This window comes from Natator depressus, chromosome 14, assembly GCF_965152275.1.
Source record: "Natator depressus isolate rNatDep1 chromosome 14, rNatDep2.hap1, whole genome shotgun sequence".
Lineage (NCBI taxonomy): Eukaryota > Metazoa > Chordata > Testudines > Cheloniidae > Natator > Natator depressus.
In genome coordinates, this window is record NC_134247.1 from 4,937,972 (window position 1) to 4,961,430 (window position 23,459).

General features: G+C 42.2%; 1 long non-coding RNA gene across 1 annotated transcript in view; it reads left to right on the forward strand.

Annotated features, from left to right (window-relative positions):
• LOC141998630 (uncharacterized) overlaps positions 1-22,743 on the forward strand; it is a 630,544-nt gene extending 607,801 nt beyond the window's left edge. The window contains exon 11 of the long non-coding RNA XR_012641872.1: positions 22,546-22,743. This is a non-coding gene — a long non-coding RNA (uncharacterized LOC141998630). The remainder of the gene's footprint in view (positions 1-22,545) is intronic.
• Positions 22,744-23,459: the final 716 nt, after the last annotated feature.

Consider the following 23,459-nt stretch of genomic DNA (forward strand, 5'->3'; position numbering starts at 1 on the left):
TCATCAAGGGTCGTGGTGGATTCTCCATCACTTACAATGTTTCAATCAAAATTGGATTTTTTTAAAACAAATGATACAATCTAGAAATTATTTTGGGGGAAGTTCTAGGGCCTGTGTTATACAGGAGGTTGGACTAGATGATGACAATGGTTTCTTCTGGCCTTGGAAGCTATGACTCTATGAATTTGTGCATGAAGTCATGGTAAGGGCTTGAAAAGTAGAGCAATGCAATTGTGCTAGAATCAATTGTGTACATATTACCCCATCACACAGCTCTTCCCACAGTAAGTCTAAGTAATACCATAAATCTCTTCAAGACACATTTATGGTATATATGCAGATGTGTTGAGTCGTCCTTTGTTTTGTGTACTGTATAATTACTGCTGCTGGTTCTGGTTTATTTCCTTTAGTTCTAATGTGGTGGTCTGTGCTCAGCCTGTCACAACCAGAAAACCAGCTCACTTGTTTCTTCTTGCAAAGATTTTTTGCCGTCTTTCTTTTTTTTTTTAAAAAAAGAACCAACAAAACCCAAAATCTTTAATCCGATGTTGTAAATGTCTGCAGGCAAATTCTATGTTTTAGACAAAGGGGGGAAAAAAAAACACCCTCCAGGTGCAGAGAGAACACTTGGCAAGAAACTTGTTAAACTATGTCCCTCTTGGAGCTGAACTAAAGAAACTGGATTAATGATTATATAAGTAGACACACATGAAAACAGATTGACTACAGATAGGAAAACAGGTGAGTACAAACAAGACATGGGATTAAAAGAGAGGCTGGCTAATTAACTTGTTTTTTAAAGTGTTATAGATCTGGGTTCAATTGTAGGTGAGGTCAGAAGAAGTGGAAATATGGTTGCTGGTTTCATTTTAGCTCATAAAACCACCATACATGCTGGTACTACCAACTTTCCCTGCTCCAGAAGTGGAAGCTAACGAGAGTAAAGTCTCAGGAGTAGGAGCAGATCAGAAATCCGTGTTAGGGTTTTAAACCTGTAGCCTTTCACTGCAGTATCAGAGAGCCTTACATGTAAAAATCATTAGCAACATTGACCTTCCTACTTAATTGAGTACTTGTCCTGTTTTGGAGTAAAAACTACTTGGAATAGCATTTTTAAATTAATTTACTGTTTTTAGGTTGATTAGTTTCAAGCTACTGTTTGGTTTTTTTAGGCTTTGGGAGTTTATTTTATTTTTTCTTGTTTGGGATTTTTTGGCTAGAAAAGGATGTCATGTTGCATGTGCCATTCGTATGGTGGAAAGTGCTTTGAAATCCATTTAGAGACCTGGGAGTGGAAAAGATGGGAGTCTACAGGTCTGGATTGAGCTGCAGGGGTCAAAGACTGTGTTAGAGGGGAAAGTGTGGCAAGTCAGGTTTCTAGTGTACTGGCAGGGCTGCACGGAGTGGGGGGAAGGAGGGGATAGCGCTCAGTTTTCTTCCCTGTTCTCTATTTCTGCAGCCAGCAATCTCAATCTCTCCATGTTGTGGGCAGTAAAAATCAGTAAAATATGGAAACAGACAAAATATGGAATGATAGTGCAACTTCTGGAAGATGATTGCTAGGATGTTGGTTTGGTGTAAGCATACGAACATAAGAATGGCCCTACTGGGTTAGACCAAAGGTCCATCCAGCCCAGCGTCCTGTCTTCCGACAGTGGCCAATGCAGGTGTCCCAGAGGGAATGAACAGAGCAGGGGATCATCAAGTGATCCATCCCCTGTTGCTCATTCCCAGCTGCTGCATGATCAAGTACGATACAGAAATACTAATGAATTTATATAGTGTTATGTAGCTTGCCACAGTCTCCACAGCAGGTGAGAAAATGACCAAGATGTTTTACAGGCATTTCTCTATTCCACCTTCTTTAGCTTTCAGTGCAAGAATTCCTCAGATTCATCTCCCACCAATTAACAACAGTTGTTTAGCCAAATAGGCAAGTACAGATATTTAGAAACCAATGCGAGTGAATTGTGCTAGAGTTCAATACCTACTCCCTTGTATCAGCTTTTCATTTCCCACCCTCTGAGTTAAATTGGGCAACAGTGTCAAGAAATATTCTCCATCCCAGTCAACATCAGGACTTTCCAATCATACCAAGTGCCATATCTTGTCAGACCCATGAATGAACAGCCCGAGGCCTTTCACAGAATGGCGGAAGTTAACTGTGTGACATATGTAGTGAGTGAAATGACTTTTCCTTAATGAAAAACCATTATAAAATCATTCTCCATATTAACATAATTCTACTATGCAGCAATTAGTGGCTCACTGCAAATTGCACGAGGATGTGGCTGATAGCAAAGGAGGGGATGCTTTTACATGTGACTACAAGAAAGAACTAGCATTAGGAGATCTAGGCTCTGTTCCTAGCTCCATCAGTGAACCTCTGTTTTTCCATCTGTAAAATGAGAATAATAATAATGTACTTCATGGGATGGAAACATAGAATCATAAGACTGGAAGGGACCTCAAGAGGTCATCTAGTTCAGTCCCCAGCACTCATGGCAGGGATAAGTATTCTCTAGACCATTCCTGACAGGTGTTTGTCTAACCTGTCAGGAATAGTAGAGAGACAAGGTGGGTCAGGTAATATCTTTTATCGGATCAATTTCTGTTGGTGAGAGGGACACGTTTTCTGGGCACCAGCTACAAACTACACTACATACAATGTATGGGCTATTGTAGGCTTCATTATTCTCTGTGAGAATTTGCTTTGAGATCATCATATGGGTGATAGAAAAACTGATGGTGCCATCCCCATACGGAATGTTAGTACCCAATTTATTTACAAAGAATCAGTTCAACTGCAAGATTCCTGAAGTCAACCTGACTATGCAAACCAGATTACAGATTACTACTCCGCCACCTGTGAAACCTTTGATCAACCTACAAAAGACAATAATGAGCAAATGAAATATAACAAATGGCAGGTTGTATTATTGCCGGAACCAAAAACACCTCCAGGACCATTTTCCCACTCTTAGCTCAGCCTGACCTCAATGAACTTTTTTTTTCTTGCTGTTTCCCAGAGTGCCTTGCTGCACCCTGGGCTCTTAAAACATGACTATGGGAATTGTTTTAACTAGAGCTCTTCCTGAAAGGCAGTTATTATGAAACTTAAAGAGATGTGTCTCTGATAAACAACACACCCACCTTCCTCAGCCTGCAGCCTGTTTGGAGTGGCACATGGCCAGAAATGATGCAGCTTTGAGTTTTGTCAGCAGGTTTAATTTGTGTTCCTTTCATTTATGGATGGCTTAATTTGTTTTGGAGTGGGGCTGCCTTTTCCCCATTAGAACCCGAGGAGATTACCCATTATTGCAGCAGGTAAGGTAAGATTCTCCCACAAAGTATCAAAGTTCCATAGGAAGGTGTTCAAAAATGTTGGGGAAACGTCCCAAGAGTTGAAGTTCAGTCTGGATGGTTAGTGTTGCTCATTGTTTTGTTGTTTGTTATTCACAAATCATGGTAAGTGATTTGCATGAAAGACACATCAGCCCTCAAAAGCGTAAGTCCAAATGTTGAGGTTTAGAGTCAGATCTTACACTCTGTGAATAACACTGTTATGCTGAAAGGGGCTAGTGGCTGCCAAAGATGATCAAAGATCTCCTTAAAGTCAGCAGGGATGTGAAGCATTATTTCCGGCTCAATAGAAGGAGCAGTTAAGCCCCTTTCTGTAGTAGATGCAGCTACAAACAGTGGAGGGACCACCCCAAGGCACAAGTCAGGTCAGAGCTAAGCCACGTGGGCTGCAGACTGATTGCAAATTCGGGGGCTAGGAGATGGGTTTTGCAGCCTGCATGTATTAGAGGCAGAATGACAGAAGAAATCCTGGAAAAACAGCTGTGAGTGTGACCCTGAGATGAAGTGGAGAGACAGAGATTTCTGGGCACAGAGGTCGCTTGAGTGGCAGATCTAAGGATTTCTGAGCAAGGAAACTGCTTGGTGTTGTTTGTTTTTACTGTGTTCAAGGAAACAGATCTTTCTGTATGTTTGTTTAAATAAACAAAATTGTGTTAAAATATATATACCAGACTGGAATCATTAATTTCTCATCCCATTATGTTTCACAGCATACAAATAGAGAAGTTAGATTAAAAAAACATAAAACACTCTTGCTGGAAGGTTTCAAACTAACATGATCCTGCTGCTTAGAATTCAGAATGATAACACACAAGAAATGGAAAAAAAGATAGAGACAAAACAGGCTGCTCCCTAAACCAGAATGGCATAATTAATGCTACCTTACTCTAGGCTTTCAGTCTGCAGCACACTGATTCGTCTCTGATCACATGCTTCCCTACGGAGCCCTTTGCCTGCAACCAGGGCCAATACACTACACATGGAACAAGCCTACAAGGACCTGAATATTGCTTAACTCAGGCCAGAGGTGTAATAATACTTATAGGGATCAAATTTGTAGAAAGGATTACCTCTAATGGAAAATCTGCCTTGATTATGAACTGATCAAATCAGTGGAAGCTGCCATCTTTTCACATCCTTCTCTTACCTATTGCCTCTGAAAGGTGGTATCTTCTGGATGAGGGTATGAGCACATTTTCCAAACAGCCTTGGACAATGTTTTGAAATGCCATTTCTAGACGTTCTTGTTCCAAACATGGAGCAAAACACGATAGCACCCATGGGTGACAAGTCGGAACATGACTAACTTGATGCTTTGCAACTTCTGAGGCACTTCATATTTAAACATCTCAAAGCACTGTCCAACAGTAATTAAGCTGCTTAACATCCTTAAGAAGTTTATATTGTATTGTACACATTTTACGGAGGAGAAAATTGAAGCACAAAGAGGAAAAATGTTCCGATATTCCCACTAATTTGGTCTGCCTTATTTTTTTAAATTCATGATTTTAGGCACCTGGGACCTAAGTCCCAAAGAGGATGAGCACCCACAGGTTTTTAGGTGTCTCACGTTGGGCACCCAAAATGAGTTGGCATTTCTGAAATGTTTGACCCAAGATTACTAAGCAAATCAACTGCAAAACTAAGAATAGAACACACAGTTGTTGGCTCCCGGTCCTTTCCTCTAACTACTAAACATATTCCATTCATGATAGTGTTTGGATGCAAATGCTCAAAGTCCATGCTGTTTGTCTAATTTTTAGCTTGTTTTCTTTTTTTTTTCCCCTTATCTTTTTGGTGAAGTCTGGCCCTGGGTATAAAATGTTTTCAATAACGAAAGCACGCTGCTGCTAGTCTGAATGTGCTGCAAAGTGCTAGACTTCATCCACAACTACTGTAATAATTCTTACAGCAATCATTATGATACTTCCAGATGTTGGTACATGTATTATGCTTTCCAAGTACAACTCAAATCCCACATGTATCCCAAAACCACATGGAAGGGGAACGTTAGCTCTGGGGGTGGACAGTGTCTGTGTAATTTCCTTAGCTTTCCACAGTCCCATTCTCCCCCCCGCCACAGATTAGTTTAACAACTGCAAATAGGCATGAAGGATTTGCTGCAATAAAGATAGCATGTTGCAACAAGCAAATCTTCGAGAAAGCCACCTTGTTTCCCACAGATCTTTTCCATATAGCTTACTATGCTGCGCATTGTCACCCCACAGATCAAGAATGGATTTAACACTCTAATTACGACGATACACCTAAGATCATGATCATTTTTAATATTCCTGGGTTACCGGCATCTGATATTTTTGTGTCTTTTAAGAAACCTTCAAAAGGAAAACCAAAGTCTGGATTGCAAACAAACCAGCAATAGATTTAGGCCCATCTTTATTTAGCTTGTCTCTGGCTTTATTCGGAAAGCAGACTTCCCTTGATCCTGCATTGTATTTTAACCTCAAAAAACCAAAGCCCATAACCCAAAATACAGAAATATGGAAGCCTGCAAAATGAAAGTAGCATGGAGAAGTCTCTTCAACTGGAGGATAAAACGACTGAGCTGCTCTGGAGTTTCCAATCAAAATAGACAACACTGTCATGCCTGAGTCCAGACCCGAGGTGTTAGTAATTTACACCCTCTTAGTTTATTAGCTTCTGATGCCCTGCTACAACTGGATTACAGCTCTCCTGTGGGCTGGTTTTAGAGTTTGTGGCCCAAGCAAGACTAGATGACAACTCTGTGTCAACGTGAAAGCTTGTTTCTCCCACCAACAGAAGTTGGTCCAATAAAAGTTATCTCCTCACCCACCTTGTCTCTCTAGTGTCCTGGGTCTGACACAGCTACAACACTGCATACAACTCCCCCTATGGACAGTCTTTGGAATTACTTTGCACCCTGAGCAGAACTAAGGCCAGAGCAGGAAGAGTTTTTAGCGCTCGTTGAGTTGATTTTAGACTTCCCGGTGTCCTGAAAAACACATCCCCCATCGTCTAATTTTAGGACTTCTGTTGGCCCAAGCAAAACTCCAGGGTCTCAGCATGAGCCGTCTTTAAAGCCCCAGTTGTGTCTGGTGAAAATGATGTCTTCTGTGGGGGCCAGATAGCTGAGTGTTTAGCTCCCTGCTTCTCCGAAATCCAACCCAGATCTTCCGCCTGGCAGCGCGGTGCTGGGCCACCTACCTAGCTTCAACTTGTTTTGACCATGAATCTATCTGAGCTGTTAGCAATGTTGACATCAATTGTTGAGGTTAAGTGCTCTCTTTCCTGACAAATATTTTCATTTGACATTCATCCATATGTCAGTGAGCAGGGAGCAGCAGGTCTAAACAGGAGAAGGATTGAAATGAACCCAATTTGCCACCTTGCAGCATCGTATATTGATGAGCCAGCCAGATAAGGGTCTTTCTTCACTGAAGTATACAATCAGATTGGTCATGGAAGTGACCTAATGTACTCATTTGGCCTCTCATGAACCCCATTGTAAATCCAGAGTATTCAAAAATGCACAATGGTGTAAACGTGGGAAGAATAGGGCCTCCGGCGTTTAAAAGAAATCCCTTTTCAAGTTAATGTGGCTGATTAGAAATGTGTCTTTGTCTTGAACAGGTTTCAGAGCAGCGGCCGTGTTAGTCTGTATTCGCTAAAAGAAAAGGAGTACTTGTGGCACCTTAGAGACTAACCAATTTATTTGAGCATAAGCTTTTGTGAGCTACAGCTCACGAATCCGATGAAGTGAGCTGTAGCTCACAAAAGCTTATGCTCAAATAAATTGGTTAGTCTCTAAGGTGCCACAGTTACTCCTTTTCTTTTTGTCTTGAACAGGAGGATTAGAGCACACATGAGAACAATCCTGCTCTAGAGCAACTATTTTGTATAGGGATGATTAGAGAGACATTTGTGCCAACTCAGGAACTTCTGTCTTCTAATTCCAGCTCTGACATTGCCTCTCATTATGGTCTTGAATACATCCTTCCACCTCTCAGTCTCCATTTCCCAGCTGATAAGATGGGGATAATATTTACTGACCTCACAGCAGTGAGATGAGCCTTGGGACCTATAAAATCTTTAGGGGGTATAAAAAGTGCTAGTAGACAGTTTCTCCCCTAGGCAAGCACATCCCTTGGCTCCCACATAAGATTTTTTTGGGAGGGCGGGGGGGTGATTCTTCAACCTGTGCTCATAATGGCTGAGAATAGCTGCAGATGCAGCTCACTCAGTCCAAGCAAAGGAAGGAGGAGTTAAATTCCTTTTATTCAACAGTGACCTCAGCCTGCAGCGAAAGGTAGGATATCAAAGAGAATTGTGGTAACTGTAATGGAAGCCTTGGGTGGTGGAAGAGTGAGATAATGCATTATTCAGAACATACTATAATTCCTCAAATTTCATCCTCTCATAATAATAAATAACAGTAATAATAATAATAACCCCCTTGCTCTTTTCATCAGTAGATCTCAAAGTGGTTAGTATCATGATACCCATTTTACAGAGGGGGGAAACTGAGGCACATAGAGAGGAAGGGTCACCCAGCAGGCCAGTGGCAAAGCTGGAGGTAGAACCTGGTTAGAACTTACACAAACCTGCTGAGGTGCTTGAAACACCCTAACAACAATTAAAATATGCAACGTCATAAAAATACTTCAAACCTGCCACAGACACGTCTTCTGAAAGTGATGGGTTTGCATCTGGATCCATGGAGTGGGGAGGGATAGCAATTTGGAGCCAGGAATGTCAGTAACTAAATATATGCACCAGGGTTGGGGGTGGGGGGGGGAGATTTTAACACACTTAAAATCAGGTGGGATGACATGAGATTGACATCAAGGTGAAAACCTCTCCAGGGCCTGCCACAGCCACCACCTAAGATATGACAATGCAATTCCTGGCATAATGGCCGGTCCTCTATTATTCCAGTAGTGTCTAGAAGCCTCAATTTACAGTGAAATGCTGTTATCTGAGGCACTGTACAAACACCTGGTAACAGACTGTCCCTGTCCCATAGTGCTTACAATCTAAATAGATAAGACAAACAGGAGGAGGGAGAAAAGAATAATTATTCCCACTTTATCGACGGGGAACGAAGGCAGAAATTAGGAAACTTCCCAATATCACACAGGAAGTTTTTGCCAGAGCCAGCAATTAAATGCAGGTCTCCTGAGTCCCCGTCCAGTGCTTTAACTTCAAGACCTTCCTTCTTCTCAGTTGACAGCATCTAACACATAATTCCTATCAAAATCTCGGTACCTTTTTTCAGTCCCAAAGAGGGAAAACATCTGTTATGGAGGAAGCATACCCATTTATGTAGACAGGACTGTCCTAATTCAGCAGCTTAGCAGCTGCTTGCTTGACTCGTTGTGTGGACTTGTTTCCCTAATAAAACTGCTTTGCTGACAAGGTAATGAGAACTAGGTATCAAGACCGATAATAAGGCCTTCCTCCTTCAGAGGTTGTTAAAGGGAGACTGTCAAGGCTTGAAATTCACACCCACCATCAGCTGTGCTTTGGTTTTGCAGGCCCGCGCTTGTGCAGGTGTCACACCATCCCTTTGCCTTGCCCACCTGCTCCCTTCATTTGAGCCAACGGCATGTTGAAACTGAAAAGGCTCTTGCTGGCACCTGGCAGCACCCTCAGAGAGTGTGAATTTTGGGATATTTCTCATGCACGTAGCCGATAAACACAGAGGGGCTCGGGGCTTCACATCACAGGTTGTGACACACTGCTGCTCTGGTGGTAGGCATGGCCATCCTTAGCAACGACTGAATTGCAACAAATGAATGCCTGCAGAGCCAATGCATGTTGAATTTCACAGTGATACATTCTCTCTCTGTTTAAACTGGTTCTCTTGTAAGTAAAGAGACCACTTCATAACTGGGGTTAATTTTTACTATACATGTAGCCCTACAGGTGTTCCTGATACTGGAGATTTAATTAATCCCTCCAGCTCAAAAAGCATCCAAAATTAAATATTGCCTATTTTGTTTATTAGAAATATTAACAAGAGCAATTGGCGACCAGAGATGGGTTACTGGCATGGTGTTTTAAAACCTGGATCTATTTATATCAGGTGAGGAAGGCTGGATATATCAGGACAATGGATGCAGGCATCTCAAATCTCTTACTTTTGAAGCATTGGTTCACATCCACATAGGCAATAATGGGTTGCTGGGAGTTGAATTTAATTCTTATGCAACTTTCTTGCATCGTTTGATCTTTATCTCTTGCAGAGGAGGATCTGAAGATTCTGTAAGGAAGCTACCTACTAAAATAGGGGAGGTTTTTTTAGATTTGTCAGGACACAAGACACAAAACGAATACATTAAGTGGTCAACACACAGGATACAAGTTTCTTTGTTGTGTATTTAAACCTAAAAAAAAATGTCTGCCATACAATTAACCTCATTATCAGTTGGAATGGAGTCAACTTAGGCCTCGCTCACGCAAATTTCATAGGATGATTGCACTGATTAATCCATCTAGAAGAAGGTTCTCACACTTAAAGGAAGGCTCAGTGCAAACCACAAGGGCGGGGCCCATTTTGAGAATGTCTTTTCTTAAATATCTCAAAACGAACCTTTATGTTGTTCTAATTAATTGCCTGATGTGGCCAGGGAACATACCAAGGAAACCAGTTCCTTCTCTACACCCTGATTAGTGCTGTTGAATCATGCTTTGTCAGCTATCCTAGTTCTGTTGTCGATTCTAAGGCTAGAAAGGACACCTGTCATCATCTACCCTAATGGCCTCCATGACACAAGCCACAGGATTTCACTCATTAATGCCTTCTTCAAGCCCAACAACATGTGGTTGAACTGCATCAACTCTTCTGGAAAAAGACATTTGGTCTTGATGTAAAGTCTTCACCTCCCTTGGAATTCCAATGCTTACGTGTTCTCACTGGTCTAAACATTTTTCCATATTCCCACTTTGAATTTGTCTAGCTTCAAGCTCCCAGTCACTGAACTTTGTTATGTCAGTGTCTGCTAGATTAAAGAGCCCTCTAGTACCCAAATGACCCTGTATCTAGGTGGTCAGTGTCAAAGGAAACCCCTGAGAGGCAAGCACCTCTAGATGGTAATGACTCTCTTCCCCACACTTTTGGACAAAAAGGGACCCAGATCTCAGCTGTGCCTTAATTTTGCAAACCAGACCCCTGAGCTGATGTTTTGTAGACTCAGATTCCAGGCCAGCATTGTTTTTGTGCTCTTTCCCAGTGAATGGCCACCAGAAGCCATGGTGGCCTCTTTGCTTGCGTGACTGAGTGTGTATAGTGGTGGGACAGGGCTTGAGGAATCCAGTGTAAAAAGCCATTAGGGAACCACTGCCATTCTTATCCTGATTGTGTGTGGGACTGTTTGAGTGCCTGCTACTGCATCACCGCACACTAGAATAGGCCAGCCCCAGGAGTGATTGGTGACCCTGATCTACCCTCACCATAGTGACCCCAGCACAGCTTAATGAGGGAGCTTTGGTCTGTTGGCTTCATTTTATGGCTATGAAAATTCATTCCTTCTTCTCTCTTCCTCACCTTTTCATTCTCCTCTCCCCCTCTCTCTCCTTTCACCACCACTTTCTTTTCCTTCTCTTACTCAGGTCCTTCGACTGCAAACTCTTCAGGGCAGGAACTGTCCTTCTACGTCTTTGTCCAGCACCAGCTGCATTGGGGACCCACTTTCATACAGCGCCTGCTGGTGCTACCAATGATGAAAGAACTGGAATGGCCAGAACAAGAGGGCTTGGGTTTTTGTTCCTATTTTCTCACATACTAGGAAAAGTGTTGTACGGAAGAGACACAGTCAAATTAATCTCCTGTTGTGAGTGTCAATTTTCTGGATGACTGGGAGTCTGTAACCTGTACCTGAACCTTCTTTGTTGCTCAGTCTGTGGGAATTATTGCAGTGGAAGACAAGATAAAACAAGCCCATGCTGACAGAAGCAGGAGAGCTGACAGCCCAACGTAATTCAGGAAAACCCACAAGCTCAGTCAGGCACTGTAGCCTACGGATATTTAGGGTCTAATTCTGGGAGGTGCTGAATACCTCCTGCGAGGCTTGGAGCATGCTCAGCTCCTGCTGAAACCTTGCACCACAAAGGGAATGATCCCGATCATCTTGACTGGTCACTTGCACAACTAATTTCAATTCCCTGTTTGGAAGACCGAGCTCACTGATGAGCAAACATGGTGCTAATACAAGGAGCATAATGGAAGGGCTGGAGTTTTGAAATGCGATGCAACCTCCCACATCAAGGACCCAATCATTCTTCTAAATGCTAAATGTTTCTGTTTAGCTGAGGTGTTAAGGGTTAACACACATGCCAGCAACTTGAGACAAGCTGGGTAGAAAGTCGCCAGGTATTATTATAAATATTCATCTTTATATAAATCAATACAAAAAGATCTGATTGTAGGCACAGAATTTCCCTTCTGGCATCTCTGTGTTTCTGGCTATAGCTAAACCTATCTAAACGTTTCTTATTTGTGGGTAAAATACACATTTTAAAATAAATACTCCCCATATACATACACAAAAAGGTCTAATCCAAAGCACATTGAACAGAATGTGAGTCTTAAATGGCAGGCTTCCATGGATTTTGGCTCAAGCACTATGCAATTACTAGCTACAGTTATTACCATAGTCCCTTTATTAACTGGAACTAGGGAAAAAACAGTTGATCCCGCCCCCCAACCCCCCGAAATTCTGCTTTTCAGTAAGTGATGAATTAAAACAAATTCTTTATTGCAAAGAAGTCAGTCTTACTACTTCAGAATAGCAGCCATGTTAGTCTGTATCCGCAAAAAGAAAAGGAGGACTTGTGGCACCTTAGAGACTAACCAATTTATTCGAGCATAAGCTTTCGTGAGCTACAGCTCACTTCATCGGATGCATTCAGTGGAAAATACAGTGGGGAGATTTTCCACTGCATGCATCCGTTGAAGTGAGCTATAGCTCATGAAAGCTTATGCTCAGATAAATTTCTTAGTCTCTAAGGTGCCACAAGTCCTCCTAGTCTTACTACTGTAGACTCATTTTATTCACAGCAAACTGTATTGCAGTTTTCTTTTAAGAGCATACTGGCAAAATAATAATATCTAGATCTTATCATTATCCCCAGGAATGGGGAAACCGAAGGGCTGAAGTGACTTGCCCAAAGTCATTCATCAGGGCAGCTGCAGAGCTGGAAACAGAATCCTGATCTTCTGTGACCCTGTCCTGCATCCTACCCAATGGACCCTGCTGCCTCGCTTAAACTAATACAAAATAAAAGGGCAGATTCTGCCCTGGCAATGAGACTTGGATTAGAATCACCGGGGATTCTCGCTCTCTCTCTGGATATCATACGTGAGCAGCCTAACAAAAGTACACAAAAAAGATGTTGCAATGTCTCAGTGATCAGTCAATCATGAGAAATACTTGGGACCCACTCCTCCAACCCTGTACTCACAGAAGTGACCACTTCTTATACACGTGGTTTTAATTGGCTTCAAGTGGCACCATCACCATCTTAGATGGCTCTGATTGCTGTAGTATCTGGGTACCTCACCACGTTTAGTGCATTTAGCCTCACAGCACCCTTGGGAGGGAGGGCAGTGCAATTATCTCCTTTATACATATGGGGAACTGAGGCACAGAAAAACTAAGGGGCCAGATTTTTTGAAAGGAATCTAGGCTCCTAAACAACTTACTGAAGGTGTCCATGGCAAGTCAGGGAATTAAAACCCTGTCACCTGAATCCCAGATGAGTGTGTTAACCACTGGATCTTTCTTCCACTCCAGTTCCTCTTAAGGGTTTACAGATTCTGATCCTTAAATAGGAAGGGCAGCGATGAAGGTTCCATGGTTTCTGGGAAGCAAATGAAATATACTGAAAGGTAAACAGCTTTGGAGAATAAAGAGACAAGGTGGGCGAGGTAATATCTTTTATTGGACCAACTTCTGTTGGTGAGAGAGACGAGCTTTCGAGCGGACACAGAGCTCTTCTTCAGGCCCGTGTAAGCTTGAAAGCTCGTCTCTCTCACCATCAGAAGTTGGTCCAATAAAAGATATTACCTAGCCCACCTTGCTCTCTAATATCCTGGTTCCAACACGGCTATAACAACACTGCATGCAACATTTGGAGAATAACAAAAAAAGAGGGCAAATCTCAATTCCTCTCTTCCCTTCTTATTTACCTATTAAACACACTTTATTACATTCTCCAATAAAAGGCCCAGATATATTTTTAGACATCAGGTAAAAAAAATTGACTTGTACCCCATCATAAAGTAATTGTAGAAACAGTCATAAAAATATCCCTCTTGGAAGTAATACGTTTGCACCTGCCAAAAATGACAGCTGTTAATTAACGTTTAATTACTCTTCTTCTTTTTTTTTTTTTGAATATTCACTTTGATGTTCCTTTGAGTTTTGGCCCAGAGCAAGTTGCATCTCAGAGTCACGGGTGACTAGACACAGAAAGAAAGCCATAAAGACACGGGTGTGTTGATATTCACTGTTCAGCAAGGATAGTAGGAGCAAACCAACAACAGAAGTATATATATATACACTGCAAGAAACGATATACATATTCAAACAATTAAAGAAGAAACATCTGAAATATATACGTATTTAAGATGTTTCTTTTTCATTGTGTCTAGAAGTAAAACTAAATATCAGTTGTGATGAAACACGAATCCCTGATGTTTATATCATTCAGCCTATCTAATGTTGCATCTTGCAAAGTGTTGGTTCACCTATCTCTGAATATATATAAAGCATTGCAAGAGGAACCCTGCTTTCCTCTCTGCCCCTGTGCTTAGCTCCCCAGCCTACTGCTAGGATGCATCATTACAAGAACTCCCTGTTTGTCCATCTCCCTAGAGTTCTGTCCCCAAGCTCAGACCTGCACGACAGGGATCTCGCTGCATCCCTAGCTCTGAACTTCTGTGCAGCAGTCTGGTCTTCGCCGGTACCCTCCTTGTATCTGTGCCCCAACTCAGAGCAACCTTGCAGTGCTATAGGAGCTCCCCTGTTTTCCCTTCTGCCCCTGTGCTCTGCTCCCCTGGCTTGGACCAGTTCTGAATCACTACAAAGAGTTCTGTTGCTTTCCCTAACCTTGTTCTCTTCCCCAGCCCAGACCCGCCATGTGACATTATGAGATGTCTCCCACTTCCCTCCCCCCACTAGCTCACTGCTTCTGTCCGTCATGTTTTCATAAAAGGAGTTCAATAATGAGAATAAATGGGATGCATCTGGACTCCTGACACACATAAACACATTAATAGCACAATAGCTATTACTCTACTAGCCTCTGCAGATAACATTAATGGAACAATCCCACCACACTTCATGTTGTTAATCCCTTTCTCAAATGTTGAATCCTTTGAACATTTGCACTAGTCTTAAAATCCGGGGCTGTTCAATGACAGAACAGAAGAGAACAGCCCTCTCTGTAAATCAAAACAGTATATCCTTTAAGAAGTTAGAGAACCTTTACTGGAGAAAGAAAAGAAAAGTTATGGATCTTTAGGAGGTCAGGCGAAAATGCCTCGGAGACCTATTTGACTTGATCCATGGAGGTTAGTGTTTATATTTTTGCTATTTATGTGTGAAATGGTATATGAATGCAGGGTATTATCTGATAATGTATTACTATATTTTGCCAGATGTTCTCGTGAAAGAGGCAGAGAGAATGCATCTTGCCAGGATCTTTCAACTGAACAAAGAGAAATGACATTGAAATCAATTGAAAGAGCTTTTGCTCTGGGAATGAAGACTCCACCTAGGAGTAGCAGATCATTTGCATGGGTGTAAACATTAAAAAAAAAACAGGTAGGAGGCATGATTTCCTCCTGATGGAGGAGGTTCCCCATTTTCAAAACACTTTCTTGCGATGCGGCCAAAACCTGCCACTAGTTGGAAATAAGTGACATATTTCATACTACTTTGACTTTAAATTTAATTTGTACTGGACTATTGAATATCCCCATTGTCTGCATTAGCTATGGGGCTGCCGAAGCAGCAGGCATGGCGAAGATCTCCAAGATGCTTTGAATGAGCGTTACATGTTTTGGAAGGGGTGATAGCTCCTCAGAATGCAAGGAAAGCCTATTTCCAAAAATATTACATTAGTGTTCATTGTGAAATGAAAACAAAATAACTTAAGAGAAGTATATAGGTGGCCTTGATCCAAAGATCACTAAACTCAATGGCAGTCTTTCCATATCAACTTCAGTGGGCTTTGGATTGGGGTGCAGATCAGTCTAAGAGCTGTCGCTACATACAGTCCTCAAGGCTTGATTCTTTGGGGTCTTTTCTCCCACACTACTCCCTCCTAGGGAGCTCCCCTCTCTCAGTCTTGAGTTCACATGCTCCCCCCTCCCTTGCCCATCACAGAGGAGCATATAGCCATGGAAGTCCGGCAGAAATAACCCAAAAGGGAAATGTGCCTTCATGGGGATTTTCCCCCTCTTGCTGTAGCTGCCAGTTTCCCTGCCTGTACTGTGTGGTATAAGTGGGGAGAGGTTAAGGAGAAGGTGATCAGAGATCATGGGCTCTGTGCAGTGCATAGAGATGGAAGATCTCCCCCCAAATGAGCAGAGGCCAAGGCCCACAGATTGCAGAGCATCTGACTCTAAACTCCTCCACCGGCCTAAGTCAGGACAGTTCCCAGCAATCGCAAAACAGCTAGTCTCTCTATCCTGATCCTACTGGTTACCTGGAGTGACCGCACTCCCCCTAGCCTCTCCAGTGAGGAGTACAGACCGGGTGTTAATGCTGTTCAGAGCAGTCTCATTGTAGACATGCAAATGGGGCTGCTGACCAATGTACGTGGAACAAGCTGTACAGAGCACTGGTTCCCTGACTCCTCTCCTGCCCACAGGCCACCTCTCTCTCTTTTCATCTCCTCTCTCTCTTTTATCCCCTTTAGATATTTGTAGACAGTGACGCTATCCCTCCCGAGTCCTGGAACTGAAATATAATGAGGTTATTATCCATTGGTTGGTCATCTGCAGAATTCCTGTTATTTAATATTTATAACACAGTAGTACCTAGAGGTTGCATTTGGGTTTAGAGCCCCCTTCTGCTAGATAAAATGGTATAAACACATATGAAAACAGAGTTCCTCCCACAAAAGCTTACGGTTCCTCCAAACAGCTTACTTTGAAGTCAATGAGGCACTGTGCCAAAGCAGGAGTCTCTCCATGAGGAGGAAGATGAATGACGGAGGACGTACAAATAGGTTTACCCATTATTGATCATATCAGACAAAGCCAAAAACCCTAGACAGCGTCCCACTAACACTGTCCAAAAAAAGCAATCTGGATGGCTTGGTGAACACAGCAGGACTGCAGAAAGATAATATATCTCCACCTGGTCACAGTAAACCTTATAACTGAGCAATGACACCACACAACTTGGAGCAGTTTGAAAGAAAATGGGGGAAAAAAGCTATTTCAAAACAAATAATAGATTTACCCCTGTTTATAGTTTTGTAGCCATATGATATGAGTATAGCGCCACCCTCACTTAAATTTAAATGTTATTGAAAATGCACAAAAAAACATTATCTTGTAATATTTACAATAAAAAGAGCTACGAAAATAACTCTGCACAATACATCCAGGTTCCTTCATTTTATTAACATTTAGAAGCTTCATTTACATATGTATATATTTAGTTTTAAAAGTGAATAGGGTGGAGGGGAGAGAGGGAACAAAATATCAAGAAAACTTGCAACAGGTTTTTGCTAAGTAAGGGTGGAGCGGAAAAAGTGAGCCTGGCTTAATTATCCACACTTAGTCATAAGGAGTAGGAAACACAGGTTTTTTTTAAAAAAAGGGCTAATTGGAGTTGGTTTTCACATATATACGTATGTTAAGGTGTTGATTTCCATCACATAATATACTGGAAGAACATTCAACTTGAAGTACAGAGTCTCTGGCCTTTATATGAAATAATAAAGCATATGAACTCTTGGATGTATTTGTGTTCATGGAAGGTTCTGTTTCTGCCTAGGGTTTTTCACACTTGGTTTTCAGGATGTTAGCACGTCTGCACAAGAATGGCACCAATACATAAGAAAAGCTGCAAAATACCAGGCTGAAGGCCAGTTGCACAATCTGACAAAGAGAAGAGGACTTTTCCTTTTGGTGAAAGGTCTCTAGCTGTAGGTATAGATGTCAAGCAACCACAAATCCCCATGATAGGTAAGAATGACCACAACAAACCTTATTGCCGTCAGAACAGAATGCAAGACTCATCTCTTTGCCAGAGCCCTTTTTTTTCTCCCTAAGAAGGGAGAAAACAAAGGAAAGAAGCATGTTCATATTGAGGTATACACACACACACACACTCACACTCTTTAAGGTGCTCTGAAGCCATGCTTACCATATACTGTAGATACCAGATAGATAAGAACCATCTAATTGATCTCTCTCCAGAAAGTTGAAACTGTCTGGTGGACAACTCCTGTAACACAGGTCCAGGATAGAGGTTGCAAGCACAAAGGTCAAATTTCAGGCATAGGTACGGTATTAAAAAAAGAGGGGAGTAGTTGAACTGTGAGGTTTTTTGGGAGTGAGACTGTCATAGCTCGGCCTAAGTCAATTCAGTGAAGAATCTGGCTCTGTGGCTGAATTCTTCCACTCCCCCGTCCCCATCCACACACTTTGCCTTTGCTAATTTTGGGTGTCTCCTCTGTTCCTTTCTCATGTCTTGCCATGTTCGAGTTTTAATTACACATGCTGTTGGATTTGTTGTTCTAAGGGGTGGTGTGTTACCGACACAGGTGCCATTTGAGCAATCTCCCCAGCAAGGTGCCAGATGGAAAGTCATCACAGAATTGGCACCAAAACCCCAAACAAAACACCTTGTGTGTTTGTATTTGCAGGAAATGTTCCTCCCTTCTCCTGTCCTTTCTGCCCCTCTTGTAGGACTTAACCTCTTTGACCACTGCGGAGATGCTTAAAGGGAACATTAATTGGGGGCGGCTGAACGGAAGATGCTGGGGAACTACAACTTAAGAAATGGGGTTGACTTGTGGGCAGCGTAAAGTAACAGACAAGTGCATAAACCCTTCCAGGAGTTCATGTCTCTCACCTTCCCCTATGTTCCATCTAAAAAGAGCAAGATCCCCTCTATACCATAAGGGGTTTTAACACAGATACCTGTTAGCAATACCAGACAGCTATGTCATCTCTATTGCAATATCTCAGGGACAGCGTTATGATTTATAAGGCCCTAAAATGTCAGAGTGTCTCTCATTTACTCTGGTGCAGCTGATAAAGGGGAGTTTGGAGACAAGGAGAGGTAACCTCCACTGAAGCAGTCTCCTCCTCTAGCCCCACAGCAAGAACGGGAGGTCACATCAACCCACAAGGGTTGCAGGGTCCCAAGGGAAACTGCATCGGAGCGGTCATTTATGTTGCTTCTGCCTGATGCCCACAGTGAGATAACAGCACTATGCACTTCGATTGTGCCTTCCCTCCAAAGATCTCCAATGTAAATTAATTAAGCTTGACAGGAGCTTGTGGAAGCAGGAATTTTGTACAGATTAGTCCTTTTGTCAGCTCTTCCATTGCCATTACTTTCCCAGTTCTATGCTGTGCAATGTGACCCCGCAAGCCAGTGTGATGTATTGGAAGGTTTGCTACTGAAGCACCCAGGAAAATAGAAAAATAAAATCAGTGTAAAACTGACCTACAGCAAACAGCTGCAGCTAATTTAATACCATCATGATTCCACCTCCTAGAGGAAGGACCAAGGCTGGGGCAGCTGCTCCATAGCTCCATGAATGCTTTGTGCATATGGAACAATAGGCTGCACAGTAACAGGGAGAAAGCTGCTGAATAGTCCAGAAAACAGACGTAACTGAAGGGCACTCTCCAAAATGACCTTAACTAATGAGCACATGTGAAGCTGAGATGAGCTACAGCATGCTTCGCCTATGATTTTGACCTGGTGCAGCCACAAGTCTGGTACTCACCTCCTGAATACACTATTTCCGTGATAAATCAAAACGGATCATACTAAATGTCATGTGTGGTCCACAACATTAGCAAAAGCTTGAGTCATCTACCCACTCAGAGAAGAGAAGCAATGGTGTTGCAAGGAGTTTTGGAACAAGCCTGTTGGAAGCTAACCAATCATGTGGCCAGGGCCGTGGTTTGGGAAGCACATATGATTCATTTTTTTTAACCCCGTCAGCTTAGTCATTTCCCTTTCGGAGAATATGTTCAACACATTCATTAATGATCTGGAAAAGGGAGTGAGCTGTGAAGTGTCAATGTTTGCAGATGACACAAAATTATTCAAGATAGCTAAGTCCAAAGCTGATGGGAAAGAGTTAAAAAGGGATCTCACAAACCTGGGTGACTGGGCAACAACATGGCAGATGAAATTCAACACTGATAAGTGCAAAGCAATGCAGAATGCAGAAAATAATCTACTCATCTATAATGATGGGTTCTAAATTAGCTGTTACCACTCAAGAAAGAGTGGAGTCATGGAGTCATTGTGAATAGTTCTCTGAAAACTTCAGCTCAGTGTACAGCAGCAGTCACAAGGGCTAACAGAACCTTAGGAACTATTAGGAAAGGGATAGAAAATAAGACAGAAATATCATAATGCTATTCTATAAATCAATGGTGCAGCCCACACCTTGAATACAGCATCCAGTTCTGGTCGTCCTATCACAGAAAAGATATAGTGGAACCTGAAAAGGTTCAGAGACAGGCAACAAAGATGATCAAGAGTATGGAATGTCTTCCAGACAAGTAGATACTAAAAAGATTAAAAGTCTGACATAGTTAAGGAGGGATATCATAGAGGTCTATAAAATTATGAACGGTGTGGAGAAAGTGAATAGAGAAGTGTTATTTAGCCTTTGCCACAATACAAAAATCTGGGGTCACCAATGAAATTAATAGGCAGGAGGTTTAATACAAAACAAGAGAAAGTGCTTCTTCACACAATGCACAATTAATCTGTGGAACTCATTGCCATGGGATGTTGTGATGGCCAAAAGTATAAATGGGTTAAAAAAAAAGAATTGCATAAGTTCATGGAGGACAGGTCCATCAATGGCTATTGGCCAAGATGTTCTGGAATGTAACCCCACGCTCAAGGGAACCCTAAGCCTCTCACTGCCAGAAACCAGGAGGGGAAGATGGGTGGATCTCTCCAAAATTGATCTTTCTGTACACTTCACCTGAAGCTTTGGTACTGGCCACTGTCAGAGCTAGATACTGAGCTAGATGGACCATTGGTCTAACCCAAGTATAGCAGTTCTTAAATTCTTATGTTCTTTTGGTGCTGAATAAAATCCTTCTACAACTCATCTAACTTGTGCAACCAGAAAGGGCAAACCTACCCAAGAAGGCATTGTGAGCAAACCCTGACCCAGATTTATATTCATCAGATGTTTGGCAAAGGGATTCTCTCTCCAAGGCCCTTTTGGTACTCAGTGCATTAAGGATTCAACAATTTCTAGAGGCCTTGATAATGTTTGCGGGTGGCTCTATAGCCCAATGTACACTGAGCACAAAATAACTTTGCAAAAACAAATAGCGTTGTGAAAAATGGCTAATCTATGCTTCAGGTTTTTAATGTCCTTTGCCCAGAGCAGGATAAACTGGTCTATGTTCAGTTATTCTCCCTCAGTTTCTGGAGGCTCGCTATCTGTCTTAGGTTTCAGAGTAGCAGCCGTGTTAGTCTGTATTCGCAAAAAGAAAAGGAGTACTAGTGGCACTTTAGAGACTAACAGTCTGCCACTAGTACTCCTTTTCTTTTTATCTGTCTTAGGTACTTCTATGGCCCCCATTTCTGTAGTACCTGAGACCCCCACAATCTTTATCACTGACCTGCCCTACAGCAGTGTTGCAAGGATAAATTTGTTACAGTCCTTGTTTTACAGAGGGGGAACTGAAGCACAGAGAGACTAAGTAACTTATCCACTGTCACTCAGAATGTTGGTGGCAGAGCAGGACCTGAACCCCCCTCACACTGCCTCGTACCCTAACGAATGGACCATCTCTCACATGTGGGGTAAAAATATCAAACGAAGGACAGGATGCAAGATGATTAGAAGGGCATGAAGCTGTGAACAACAGCATGTCAGCTTAGTTTCATGATCCAGTATTCCTTATGTAAACTATTTCTGAGTGAGAGAAGCACAGATTTGTGGGGGACAGGGCTAAATTTGTGTCCTGAATCTTAGCCCCATTTACAGATTGACACGGGTCCAATTTGGAACAGCGGATCGGACTCTGCTTGAACTTTGAGGAAGTTGAGATCAGAACTTTGTAGCCCTATCCAATCTCTAGTAAAATGACCATACTCCTTTTTGACAGGTTTCAGAGTAGCAGCCGTGTTAGTCTGTATCTGCAAAAAGAAAAGGAGGACTTGTGGCACCTTAGAGACTAACAAATCTATTTGAGCAAAAGCTTTCGTGAGCTACAGCTCACTTCATCGGATGCATGCAGTGGAAAATACAGTGGGGAGATTGTATATACACCGAGAACATGAAACAATGGGTGTTACCGTACACACAGACCTCGGCCATTGTCTAGAACTCTCCATTCCTCTAGGCCCCAGTTCAGCAAAGCGCTTCAGCTAAGCTCCCATTGGTTAATGAGGGCTTCAGTGGCACTTAAACTTGTGCATAAGTGGGAATATAGGAACTGCCAGACTGGAAGGGTCCATCAGGCCCAGTATCCTGTCTCTGATAGTGGCCAGCATCAGAAGTTTCAGAGGAAGGAGTAAGAAAGCTGCAGCAGGTAGATGTGGGATAATCTAATCCCTAAATTAGATCTCATCGTAGTCTCTAGTAGCTAGATAACTGGCTTAAGCTGTGAAGCCCAGGGTTTAATATTCCTTCCAATATTTTTTAGCCTCAGTTATAACTCTGTGTATTCTTGATATCCATAGAAACATCCAATCCCTTTTTGTATCTTTTTCAGTTTGTAGAATTGGGATAAAGTTAAGTGGAGGCCAAAGTGTTTTGCTGAAATGGGACCTTAATCTGTCATTTTTATGCCTCCAGATCTAATCACCAATCGTCCCTTTTATGCATTCGCTTGGTTTCTGCTTGCTAAATTCACATACAGACAAAAATGCAAAACTCTTAACACTTTCTCCCCCAAAACAAAGTCAGCTTGAACTCTGTGTGCTTTTTCCTCACTGTGCCTTCTTTTCTTTCCAGCCAGGGGCAAAGCGTGATTCTGTTGACCATCCTCTCTACGAATCAGCTATGCTGTTGTGGAACTTTTATTGGCAATAAATATTTTTATTGCTTAGATTAATATGATTTAAAGCATTGCACCTAGTAAATACTGTGTGCTATTTGCTTTAGCAACACCTATGGAAAAGGGCAAGCTGGGACCAAGGCAGTCCCAGGACCAGTGGAAGTACAGGCTCTGCACTGCTAGAGGGGGGCCTGGAAGAATAATGAACAGAGGTTATTCTTGGAGGGAGGTCCACCCAGCAAGGGGACTCACCATTGGTGTGTGCTACTACCATGTGTTGTAATGTTCCACTTCACTGACTATCAAAGCTTTCTACAAGCTCGCCTGCTGACTTTTGACCAGGGGATCCCTTTCAACGTGGGGGAAATCTGCTGAGGGAAAGAAAGAGGGAAAACATTTTAAAAAAGAAATAAATGGCAGTTGGTTTTCTGGTGGTCTCATTTTTATTGCCTGTGGATTTGATGTTTGAGCTCTGCCCCGCCGTAGTGGCTCGGGGCTGATGTGTATTGTTACAGGATATGAAGCATGGTTTATACCTGCCTGGGCTATTGTAATAATAACAGAGATATTCAATAAGAGACTTTTCTGTAGATTTTATATGAACACACACACACACACGGTCAAAGAAAAAAAAATAACTTGCTTACAAGATTTTTTTCCCCATAAATGAACTGCTTGTGAATAAGATAAATGGGACATGTTAAATTCCATTTTTTTCCTTCCCACAACAAATTCCTTGTTCACAACTATCTTTGGCTGTTTTGCCTTCATGGCTGTATTCCTGAACCGAGAGAGTTGATGGAAGCAAAGATGCTCATGTAAGGTTTCCTTCCATGCAGTCCAATGTTGCCTGAAGCCATTGCACTTATTT